Here is a 13,609-nt window from a genome sequence, read left to right as displayed (position 1 = left end):
CTGGGCCTGCCTTTCATCCGCTGGTGACTCAGAACAGAACAAATGTCTCTCCAACAAGCATGCGATCTCATCAGCCTTCCTGGCAGCGATCTTCCTTTCTCTGAACAGGATCAGCGTCTTCAACACCATCAGCTTCACTAGCTTCCGTTCTCACACCTGGATGACATTGGATTCTCTGCTCACATGGCTCTTTTCCTTCACCATCATCAAAACATGGCTGCAGTCTCTCTTCCTGTTCACTGAGCTCCCATGTGTAAAACCCCACCCCTTCCTGAATATAGAAATATCTGAGTCTGAGGCTGTGTTAGAAAAACAGTGACATCTTGTGGCTAAATCGCAGAATGTCAGTAAAACATTTCAAAACATTTAATTCACAATGAGAGCTGTTTCCCCATCTCACACCCAGACGCGAGAGACTTCATATTAGTTTGCGCTTGGCATCTAGGGGTTAAATAAAATTATACATAACAAAAAACATTAATGAACCTAAAGAAATTGTGTCATTACTAATTCCAAATGACGTGCTATCAAATAAATGACTTTACATAAAAAAGTGTCAAACTAATAAAATAACACACAAATAAAGTTTTATATCCACTATGCTCAAATCAATAACATTAATAGTGAAAATCAGTTGTGCTTTATTCCATTAATTATTTCAGTCATAAAATTATTCAAATTCTCTGCAAAGGTCCATGTGCATATCCAAAAACAGTAAGCAAGCTAGGGTCTCTGTTATACAGCTCCCTAAATAATAGAGAGCGTAGCTTGCTTACTGCTGATTATGGGGTGGATAGAGTTAAAAATCATTGCAGAGGTTCAGATTTAAAGCGGAGTTCCACCCCAAAGGGGAAGTTCTGCTTTAAATTGGCCCCCCGCTCCCCATTAAGGATTGGCACCTTTGGGCAGCGGGGGGGGGACGGGTACCTGAATTTGACAGGTACCCTTTTTCCACTTCCGCTGCGATTGCCTAGGTGACCGGATATGGAAGTTGTCCTCCTACCCTCCATCTCTGAAGTCTTGTGGGACACATGACAGGTCCCAGAAGACGACATGGCCATTCAGGAAGCGCAGTGCTACTCGCTGATATGTGGGCAAGCTGTCACTTAAAATGCCGGCACCTGGAATACAGGACGGAATCGGGCAACGCAGGATCATGGGACAGGTGAGTGGATGTTTTTTAAAAGTCAGCAGTTACAGTTGTTGTAGCTGCTGACTTTTATTTTTTTACAGAGTGAGTGGAACTCCGCTTTAACTACAGAGGTATGTAAGGCTGAAACCAAATAGATATACAAACTCAACTCTTTGCAACGTATGACACGGGTAGGGTGGCGTGCACTCACGCCCCCTACCCAGAAATGCAAATCACAAACATATACTTGATTTTATGCAGTCCTGCCGCCCTGTAGCAGTATTTCTGCTATAGGGCGGAGGGCAAGTGGTTAAGAATCCACCTAAAAATTAAATTTTGGTTATAAGTAGAGCCTAATGGGTGGAGTCAGCCTCTGACATCCTATGTCTTGGACCCTTTAAAAAATGAGACATTCCTGACATAATTTCACAATTCCACCTTGGAGATTTCTGTGTTTCTGTTGACCATGCCAGTTCGTCCTGTTAAATTCTACATATATGTTAAATACTGTATACATGTTTACATTTTAAAATATATATTTTAGGTTACTGTTAGTTACCTGGAAAAAGAAGCACACCTAGCGCATTATCCAAGGTTTATTTAAAAATGTATAAACAGAAAACATACTCACAAAATGAGGTGCATATAAAAAGCCTATAAAACCACTGGGATGGCCCAATGTGATGCCAGACTTTCTGACTGGTGAGATAGGTTTCAATACAGGAATTATAGGTGAGTAGAGATGTGCTTGTTAAACTACATGTTTTATGCATACGTAGCTGGACATCCATGTCCAAACTGTTCCCTGATGACATCTTACTGATGAAACGCGTAGATAAGGCTTGGACACAAGACAGCATCCTACAGAGAGGGTTTGCTTGTGGCTGGTAGGAAACACTGGTGGAACTGGAACTCCATACATGTATATGGTATGATGTGCGGGGCTGGGTATGATATAATGTGAATGTGATTATTGCTGGATTGCAAAGCTTTTTGATGAACAGAGTTGTCCTATGAGAGTTTTTAATTTATTTTATGGCCATGTGGAATTGAATTGTGTGATGAAAAAAGCATGGAAGCTGTCTAAGACCCATGTTTAATACGGTCAAAGGCTCTGGTGAGTAAGCCGTGTGGCTGGGTGGAGGAGCATGAAGGAGTTTACTGCACTGATAAGCTTTGGAAGAGTATCTTTGTGGAGGAAATTGAAAGCACAATTGCCAAGAGATTGGCGCATTGAGTGCTGTGCAATATTTTGGATATAAACATGCACTTTTTCACAGAATTTTAAGAATTTTATAATTAAAGTATTTAATAGAAATAAGAACAATTCATTTTCACTGTTAATGTTATTGATTAGAGTACAGTAGATACAGCACTTTATTTGTATGTTAATTATTTTATTAGTTTGATACTTTTTCATGAATAGTCATTTATTTGGTAACACTATAGATGGAATAAGTAATGACACAATTTCTTTAGGTTCACTAGTGCCTTTTTTTATATATACATTAATGGAGTGCCCACACCCCCCCCCCATCCTATCCATCACCACCACCAACACCAACATCATTCCCGCCCCGCAAGCCAAAGTCCTTGGCGTCATTCTTGACTCGAACCTCTCCTTCCTGCCTCATGTCAAATCACTTACAAACACCTGCAGGCTCCATCTCGGCAATATCGCCAAGATACGTACCTTCCTCACCCCGGACACCACCGAACTTCTTGTACACTCCCTCATCATCTCACGCCTTGACTATTGCAACTCTCTTCTCACTGGCCTACCCAAGTGCAGGCTCTCCCCGCTCCAAACCATCCTGAACTCAGCAGCCAGACTCATCCACCTCACCACCCGCTCCACCTCTGCCACCCCCCTCTGCCTCTCCCTCTACTGGCTCCCGATTGCCCAACGCATCAAATTCAAACTACTCACTCTGACCTACAAAGCCGTTCACAACACTGCCCCTGACTACCTCACCAACCTGATCCCCAAGTACCACCCTACCCGTACCCTTTGCTCCTCACAGGACCTCCTTCTATCCTGCTCCCTGGTCTCCTCCTCCCATGCACGACTGCAGGATTTCTCCAGGTCCTCCCCTATCCTCTGGAACTCACTGCCCCAATCCATCCGACTGTCGCCTTCCCTCCCCACATTCAGGCGCTCCCTCAAAACCCATCTCTTCAGGGAAGCCTACCCCACCCTCACCTAACGGCCATCCTCCCTCATTCCTCCCACCACTTCATCCCCCTCAGCCACTTCATTCCCCTCAGCCACTTCCTATTGTTCCACTACCCCCTCCCTCCTAGATTGTAAGCTTGAAAGAGTAGGGCCCTCTTACCCCTCGTACGCTGTCTGTTTTTGTTGTACTGTGCCATGTATTGTCCCCCCTATTGTACAGCGCTGAGCAAACCCTTTGGCGCTATATAAACTCGATGTAATAATAATGTAATAATGGAGTGCAATGCCCTGCTGAATTGAATACAAATCCACTGGATGGCTTAGGTAGGTCCTCATATTACGTAGCTTTGGTAAATCTTAAAGCGGTAATAAACCCAACAACAAACATTTATTATTTTGCAGCTTACAAATTCTTAGGCTCCATGTACACGGGATGTTTGGAAAACACTTCTGAATGATGGAAACTGCTGGAAAACGTAGGTTAAAAAACATCTGTTTAGCTGCGTTTGTATACCACGTTTATGCGCGTTTATGAGCATTTGCGTTTAGAAGCATTTTTTTAAGATAGCCTCAGGAGCAGGGGCAGACTGACCATTTGGAAACTCGGGCACTGACTGAGGGCCCGGGGTCAGTAGGGGGCCCCATGAGATGCCCCTGGTACCTTTTTCATAGGCTTTTTTGAGTTTGGGCAAGGACACAGGGGCCCCATGATCCCCTATTGCCCGGGGGCCCCATGAGTTGTCAGTCCGTACCTGCTCAGGAGACCTTCCAAAATGCCCAGAATGCACTGAAAAGCAGTAACAAATTAACTATTTCAGATATTTTGAGAGAAATAGAGAGAGCAGAAGCAGAGAGAGCAGTATGTGTTGAGATGACCTGTCTTTTCTATTTGTATTCACTATGGATCCCATCATGAGCATAATGAGGCACGTTCTACCATTTCTTCCTTCACGCAAAACCTGGAACTGACTGCACTGGTGTACCGGGTCCATTTGAATACATGGAAAACGCTTTGCATGCATTTCTGATCATGAAAAAAGGCTCTGGACAGCATCTGGATATGGAACAGTTAAAAAACGCTTCTAAACGCAAACGCTTATAAATGCGGTAAGCCGCGTTTACATATGTTTACAATTATTTACAAGCATTTGGTTTTTGAAACGCTGATAAAATCTACTCCTGAATGCAAGTTTGGTGCGTTCAAAAAAATGACTGTAAACTCAACTGCCTGTAAATGACAATGTGTACATGGACACATAGGAAAACATTAGGGAGAGTTCACAGGCTGCTAGAAAAAATGCAGAAAAGCTCCTAAACGTGAGTTTATCAGCTGCAGTGTAACATGAACCCTTAGATGTGATGGCTGCATTCATTTTCTTTTTTAGACTTTCTTTCCTTTATTTTGACCCAGTGACCTCATCTGTTGTTTTTCAGAAGCACAAGCTTTCCAGCAGAATGTATCAGTTTACATGGATAAGACAGACTTTTTAACACTGACAGGAGTGATTAAAATTATCAGCTTTTATTTATTCATGTAAAACCTTTATCTCAAAAGGAACACAAACTGTTGCTGTAACTGATTATAAAGTGTGAGCTGGAGTTTGGCTTCAATTTGTTATTGTATTAAAACTGCTAGTACATCTAACACTCCCATCCCCTCCAGACTGACAATGATACTGCCTGCTGTGCCTCCTGTGTTCATTTCTGCAGAGTTGTGTCTCGCTAATAAAGGAGGTGTGTTATTGTCCAGATCACCAGGTGAAAACAGAGAGCCAACGAGATTAAAACTGATGCAGCCACCACATCTAATGAGGGGTAAGCTGTGATATATTACATTTTTGGTTTTTCAGTTTAATACCACTTTAAAAAAGATGCTACAAACGGTCCAGTCACATTAATGGATTTCAAGTCAAGTCAAATGAATGGTAAGTTTAATTTGGGATGACAACGCAAATTACTGAGCACATAGGCTGTGCTCGCTGTATGCAAGCCAATGTTTTATTTTTCAGTTTTTACTGGAGTGCACTTTTATATTGTACAATTTGTAGATATTTTTAGTTTTTTGGTTTAGTATGAAAACTTTCTTTTCAATGATTAAATGATGGCTGGGTTCCCTTTATTGTATATTTTAAGTGGGACTTATCCTACGTGTCCTGGAGTGCTACATAGGCACCCGCGGATACTTTTATCTCAGTGAGGCAGCAGGTTTGGCAGTAGTTTATATAATCAAACAATCTTTGTCCTTTGATCTTCCTAGGGAGAGGCAGTCGCACCAAGCAGCAAATTTGCACACTTCTGTACTATATCAAATAAAGAACATTTCTCAGCTATGCTTGTTCAAATTGGAATCATGTTACTTGTGACAGGTCGGATCGCAGGGTTTTGTGTGCATGAGTAATTTTTCAGTAACTCAGCTCAATGTGTTTAGTAGGATGCAAATGTGTTTCATTATTAATCAGGAGAATATTTTGCTACATCAGATATAGAAAGAGTTTAAAGTGATATTAAACCCAAATGTAACCTCTCCAAAACCGAGCTCCTTGTCTTTCCCCCTGCCCACGCCCCCCCCCCCCCATCCTATCCATCACTACCAAAAACACCACCATCAATCCCACCCCGCAAGCCAAAGTCCTTGGCGTCATTCTGGACTCAAACCTTTCCTTCCAACCTCATGTCAAATCACTTACAAACACATGCAGGCTCCACCTCCGCAACATCGCCAAGATACGTACCTTCCTTACCCCAGACACCACTAAACTACTCGTACACTCCCTGAATATCTCACGCCTTGACTACTGCAACTCCCTCCTCACCGGCCTACCCCACTGTAGGCTCTTCCCACTTCAGACCATCCTGAACTCAGTGGCCAGACTCATCCACCTCACCACCCGCTCCACCTCTGCCACCCCCCTCTGTCATTCCCTCCACTGGCTCCTGGTTGCCCAACGCATCAAATTTAAACTACTAACTCTGACCTAAAAAGCCATTCACAACACTGCCCCTAACTACCTCACCAACCTGATTCCCAAGTACCACCCTACCTGTACCCTTCGCTCCTCACAGGACCTCCTTCTATCTTGCTCCCTGGTCTCCTCCTCCCACGCACGACTGCAAGACTTCTCCAGGTCCCCCCTCCATCCTCTGGAACTCACTACCCCAATCCATCAGACTGTCACCTTCCCTCCTCACCTTCAGGCACTCCCTCAAAACCCACCTCTTCAGGGAAGCCTACCCCACCCTCACCTAACAGCCGTTCCCCTTCATTCCTCCCACCACTCCATCCCCCACAGCCATTTCCTCCTGTACCACTATCACCTCCCTCCTAGATTGTAAGCTCGAAAGAGTAGGGCCCTCTAACCCCTCGTGTGCTGTTTGTTGTTGCTGTACTGTTTCATGTATTGTCCCCCCCCCCCCCCCATTATACAGCGCTGAGCAAACCCTTTGGCGCTATATAAACTCGATGTAATAATAATAATAATGTAGCACCTTCCTAGCGTAGAATGCTTTTGGCGTTTTTGTAGCTCCTTCTGTAATCAAAGCAGCAGTGATTGTTTATCCTGGTCTGTTCAGGGCTTCCCAGAATCGGAGCTTGATTGGTGCCCCCTGTGTCTGCAAAAAGCTTCCAGAGCTTAGGGAGGGAGATTCAAATAACCAACCTGAATATTTATCATGCTTTAGTCAATCCCTGGAGGGGAGTGCCCAGAAGGGGGTTGAAGAGGTAATAAATAGTCTAAAGCACTGGAGAGAGGGGTTCCTTCTCCCCAGGAGGGTTCCAAAGCCTGAAGGGCTGCTGCCCTCAGGCAATCCATGGACTGTGTAGCTGTTCTGGAAGCCTCAAGCTGCATTCACACCTGAGTGTCACATTTTTGCATTTTTTTACATTCATTTTGTTGCGCATTTTATGCACATTTTCACGTTTTTGTACATCATTTATAAAGCTTTGGCTTTTTTAAAAATAGCCACAAAAAATGATAATCTGTTTCATCCTTTATTGCTATGTTTTTCAGGGATTTTTTTGCTTTTTCATCAGCTTTTCTTTTTATTTATTTATTTATTATTGTATTTTTTGTTAGGGTTAGAGGTTAAGCTTAGAGTTAGGGGTTAGGGTTTGGTGTTAGGGATAGGGGTTAATTTGTTGTTAATATTTATGTATTTTTATTATTATTATTATTATTATTAGTGGTACTAGTAGTAGTAGTAGTGATAGTAGTATTTGTTTATTATTATTTCTTAAAAAATAAATAAATAATACATTTAATAGTTATTTATTTATTTCAGGTACATTTATAGCGCCGTCCATTTGCGCAGTGGTTTACACATATATATTGTACATTCAAATCAGTCCCTAGCCCTCAAGGGGCATACAATCTAAGATCCACATTCATACATACACATACTAGGGCTAATTTAGACAGGAGCCAATTAACCTACCAGCATTATTTATTTTTGTTAGAGGCTAAGGTACAGGTTAGGGGTTTATTTATTATTATTATTATTATTGTTTATTTATTAAAATAAATGAAAATTTAAAAAAATAATAATAATACATAATTTATTTTTGTATTTATTTTTTTGTTAGGAGTTGGGTTTAGGGGTAGGGGTTAAAACTAGAGTTAAAGGGTAGGGGTTAAATTATTACATAATGTATTGATTAATTATTATAATTGTTTTTGTTAGGGTTGGGGGGTAGGGATTAAATACTTAATTTATATATTATTTATTTATTATTAAACATTTTTTATGTATTTATTCTATTTGATTATTGAGTATTAGTTTTTATTTTATTTAATATTCATTCATTTATTTATTTATTATCATTATTATTGTTTGTTTTAATTATTGCATTTGAACAGAAAAACGCTCAAATTGCACATTTCATAGTATTTCTGTGGTGAAAGAAATGTTTCCAAAACACACCAATCTGCCCAAATCAAGTTACGAAAGTAGCTCCAAACCTTTTTTGAGTTTTAGGCTTTTTGCTTCAAGTGACTTGGAGTGGAGATATGTACCATCTCCATAGAGAATATTTGATTGTTTTCTCCCTGAGCGTTATGGAGCTGTGCGCTACTAAACACTAAGGTGTGAAAGGGGGCCTAGGTGGTGTCAGGGATGAGCATTTGGATGGATCTTCAGAGAAGCTGGCTGTAAGACTTCACCACAAGGGATCTGATCTGGACAAGGACTGTCTCACTCACTGGACAATTTCCAGAAGAAGATGGACAGAGGTAGTCTCCTAGAGACTTGTGAGTAAAAACCCTAAATTGATCCCTGTGACTGGACAGTGTTCTAGAAATCGCATTGGCTGCCAATAATTGTGCTGTGGTGCAAGGTAACTGGATGCCTAAAAAACTTGCCTCATGGACTTCAGCTATGAGGCCTTAGACTGTCCAATATTTATATGAGATATCAGTTTTGTTTGGACTGACCCTCCAAAAGAACCCTGAGGTTGGAGAAAATAAGACATTTCCCAAAGTGAATCCTATTTTTGGCAGTGTGTAGGCAGGGTCTAATCAGTGTACACAAATACTGAGTAAACACACGTGGATACCTAAACTTTGTTTATATTGTAGAAATTGAATGAACAAAGAAATAAGGCAATTTACATCAATAGCACTACATACTATATGTTGAACATCATACACTTCCCCAGGTAGAAGAGGGCACTATGTATCCACAAGGCACTTTCCAATATTAATATATATCAAGTACTTACATACCACAGAATGCCAGAGAAGCATTTCCCTAAGAGGGGGCTATGATAATAGCTTGGTAATGTTAGGTTTCCCAAATGACCCTACAGATATTTGTCTATTGATGGAAAGCTGTTCCAGGATGCTGACAGAGAAGACACTCTGAAAGAGAAAAGCTACTTTTTTCCTCCTTGGTAGGTACCTCTCCCTAATACTCATTTTCTCTATCACGTCTGTCCCTACCTTACTCTCACAATGCAGGCACACCGAATGACACAGAAATCTCCTATTTAGGAAATTCTGAGTCAGGATGGCTGCCCACATCTCATGGGATTTCAATATCTAATAGGCTTTCCATAATTCCCAAATTTGACTGACTGGAGCCCATAGCAGGGGACACTTAGTCCTCAACGGTCTCCAGCCAGGCTGAAGAAACAACACTATTCTACCCTCAGGTTGGTGGATATACTGCAGTCAACACCTGCCTACAAGTGTCCACATTCAGAGATTTACATCTTGTTTCAGTGACAATTCTAAAATTACAGCTTTCAGTCCTGATGAGAACAGAGCTCAGGGCAGAATATGAGAGCACATCTTCCAAATAGAGTAACAGGAAGCAATGAAAACCCCATCAGAGGATCTAACCCTTCCCCGCTCAATCCAAAACTAGTAAAAAAGGTATTGGTTGGTATTCCATTGTAACTGAAAACAATACTCTCCCGTAAAAAGCTAAGACTGCAATTTGCTTCCAGAGGTAGTTCTGTACGAATGCCAACACACAGAATGTCACAAATCTATATCTGCTGTACATAAAAATACAGCACAGCAAGCAACAATGTGAAAAGCACTTGAAAAATGACTTTCAGCAGAATGTTGCTGTAATAAATCACAATGTACACTCCCTGAAAATGCTGCACAATTCCCCTTTATCATGGAAACAAAAAATTAAAGTATATGTGACTCTCACCTTGTAAAACAACCTATTTAGTTTAAAATTGAAATGAAAGGCAAAATATTAGTGTATAGACATAAAAAAATTACTTTTTGTTTTCTTTATTTGTAAGTGATCACATACCCATACCTCCCAACTGTCCCTGATTTCGAGGGACTGTCCCTGATTTGGACAAAGTCCCTCTGTCTCTTTTTCCTCCTCATTTGTTCCTTTATTTTGATCTGGTCTATATAGTTATATAGGAAATGAACTATTTATCTTTCAAAAGGTGTTTCCCAGTGCTAAATCCTTCATCCAGTTTCTAAAATGCTGCATTTGTAAACTCCAAAAGCCAGTGTAAAGGAATAGTATTGGTAAAAAAAAATCACTTATGAGTTTATCTAATCTACGTTTTTGTATAATTCTCCTTTAAAACCACTTGCCTACCGAGCACTTATACCCCCTTCCTGCCCAGGTCAATTTTCAGCTTTCAGCGCTGTCACACTCTGAACGACAATTGCGCAGTCATGCAATACTGTACCCATATGACATTTTTATTATTTTTTTCACACAAATAGAGCTTTTTTTGGTGGCATTTACTTGCTGCTGGGTGTTTTATTTTTTGCTCTATAAACAAAAAAATAGCAAAAAATATGAAAAAAATGTGAACAAAAAAAGTTTTTCTTTGTTTCTATTATAAAATGTTGCAAACAGGTAATTTTTCTCCTTTACTGATGTGCGTTGATGAGGCTGCACTGATAGGCAGCACTGATGGGCACTGATAAGCAGCACTGATGGGCACTGATAGGCGACACTAATGGGCACTGATAGGCGGCACGGATAGGCAGCACTGATGGGCACTGATAGGCAGCACTGATGGGTGGCACTCATAGATGGCACTGATGATGCTGCACTGATATGCAACAATGATGGGCACTGATAGGCAGCACTGATGGGCAGCACTTATGGGCACTGATGGGTGACACTGGCTGATGACACTGACTGGCGGCACTGCTGGGCACTGATGGGTGGCACTGTTGGGCACCACTAATGGGTGGCACTGATGGGGGCACTGCTGGGCACTGGTGGGTGGCACTGCTAGGCACTGATGGGAACAGGTGGGTGGCACTGCTAGGCACTGATGGGAACAGGTGGGTGGGTTGCTGGGCACAGTTGGGCAGCACTGGTGGGTGGTACTGCTGGGCATCAGTCATCAGGGCACTGTGACAGAGTAGGAAAGTGCAGCCAATAACCAGAAACTGCATTTACTGGTGATCTGCTGTGTCATTGGAACCCTACAGATAGGCCTAAGATAGGGTCACGCACCGACTGACGACCCCTACAGATAGGCCTAAGATAGGGTCACGCACCGACTGACGACAGCCACTACCCACAGACCGGAGTCCCTCAGGGCGCGGAGTCTAAGCCCCAGGCCACCCTTCGCCAGAGCTTCTGATGGTGGGGATGGACTTGACGCAGCCTGAGACCAGGTCGCGGCCCCTGAGTAACCCCAACTGCGGTAACGCCTGCCGCCAATGGCGTACAGCTGGTGGGAGCTAGATGGGAACACGTGTAGCGTAGTCAGACAGGCCGGGTCAATAACAACGGAGCAGACGGTACTAGACGGTAGGCAAAGAATACTCAGGTCACGGGCTGGGTTCAGCAATGGGAGGTCAGGTAAAGGGTTAAAGCCGCGAATAGTCTTGTCCAAGCCGAATCGGTTACCAGGAGAGCAGCGAGAGCTGAACAAGACCTTGCGATAAGGGAACATACAGGACACGAATGCAGAGAGCACTTGCAGACAGCAGGTTTAAATGTGATCAACCACACCCTTCTGAGGAGGAGCCGCAGAAGTCTGAAGACATAAAGGTTCCCACCATGCTATGCAGAAACCTAAGATGGATGCCAGCACATGGAGATGCACAAGCTCTGAGGAAAGGTAGAACCTTGACAGGCGCTCTTTTAATCCTGTATAATAAGAGATTTATTTATTTAATATAGATACTTACAGGTACAGACTGACCAAAGCAACCAGGAGATATTTGAAATTGTACTGTTTAAGCTCACTAAGCAATATTCAGATGCTTTAGATTAAAGTTGATCTGTCATTCATATTCATAATCCTCACCAATCAACCAATCAGAGTGCATGACAGCATAACCAAGTCCCTTTATTATTTTAACCTCTTGCCGCCAACATATGTGCAGTGTGTGAGCTTTAGCGCCCATGAGCCGCACATATGTATCCATGAATAGCCAAGGTTTGTCTGCTGGTAGAGCAAAGTGACTGTCATAGAAATAGACATCATTAAAGAAAGCTCCTGGTCTCTTGTAATGACCAGGAGCTAGCAGGACCACCTCTGGATCAATTGACCACTGTGACAGGCAATCACAGTGATCATATAATCAGGAAGGCCTTCCTGTCCCCCACATGTAAAGACCCAGTTAAAGGGACTGGGCAGCAAAGGGTTAAAGAGGACCTTAACCCTGGAAGCTGTGCGTAAAAAAGACAATCAGAGGGCAGGCAACTCATCACCAGACCTGTGGTCTTCCTGCCGTTGGTCATTTATCTATTGTTGATCCTGCCATCTTCCACACTGTATTACTGAGTGGGGTGACCATCTTGGTAGAGGCAGTGCTATGCCTCCTCATGTCAGGGCTGTCCTCTCTGATGACTGATGATCTGATGGCTGGTGGGGGAATATAGAAAAAGTAACAGGAGAGATAAAGGAAGCACAGATCCACAGAATGGAGGAAGCAGAAGCTGGGAGATAGTGCAGATGCCTCTCCACCAAGCAGCACAATAGTGACATCATGAAATCTCACTCCAAATATGGTCAAACTAAAACCATACAATGGGCAAATTTCAACTGGTGGCTCTGCTTCATTCAATGAAAAGGCTAAAGAACCTGCTGGAATATTTTTGACCAACTGTCAAAATACAATAGCATCAGCAGGGGACATTCATCCACACCATATAGTGTGGATGGAAGAATCAATATGTAGCTTTCCTAAACCAGCAGTGCCTTAGATAATCTTACACTGCAGATATACAGCTGGTGACACAGGAGTGCCTAGGCACACTCACATACCAGGAAGTGCATTACTGTTTTTCAGGAGGTAGATTTTGCAAGGTACTACTTAACCCCATTAACCTTTAGAGATGTTCCTCAAACTATGGCAGATTTTTAAACAAAATAAAATATTGTATGTGTCGCGCTCCTCAGAATGTTGTTAGGTGATATATAACGTGTTATAAAATGTAATAAATTAAATAAATAAATCTAAATAAATAAATAAATAAATATTATCTCATGATGATATATTATAACTTAAATTAAAACATGCCCAGTGCTGTAATTAATTTAATTATAAATAACTAAATGTGTTTAATGGTATGAAAAAAATATAATATAATGTGCCACAAGTTAAATGAATCAAAGAAGAACCTCTTTGTTCAAAGATGAATATGTGAAAAAATTGTGCATGTGCAGAATATACAAATATTGCCCACAGCACTAATAAAAAAATATATATATAATAAAGTGCAATACTCAATTAAATCTGGGAAAATAAATAATAATAAAAACTGTGCAAATAATGTGTAGTAATCACTTCACTTGTGCAACCTGAAACGATGATTAGGACTATATACTCCTAATCCTTATTTAGGATGAGATA

This window comes from Staurois parvus, unplaced genomic scaffold (assembly GCF_062004578.1).
Source record: "Staurois parvus isolate SC_StPar_1 unplaced genomic scaffold, SC_StPar_1.0 ptg000716l, whole genome shotgun sequence".
NCBI lineage: Eukaryota > Metazoa > Chordata > Amphibia > Anura > Ranidae > Staurois > Staurois parvus.
This window is presented reverse-complemented; position numbering follows the sequence as displayed.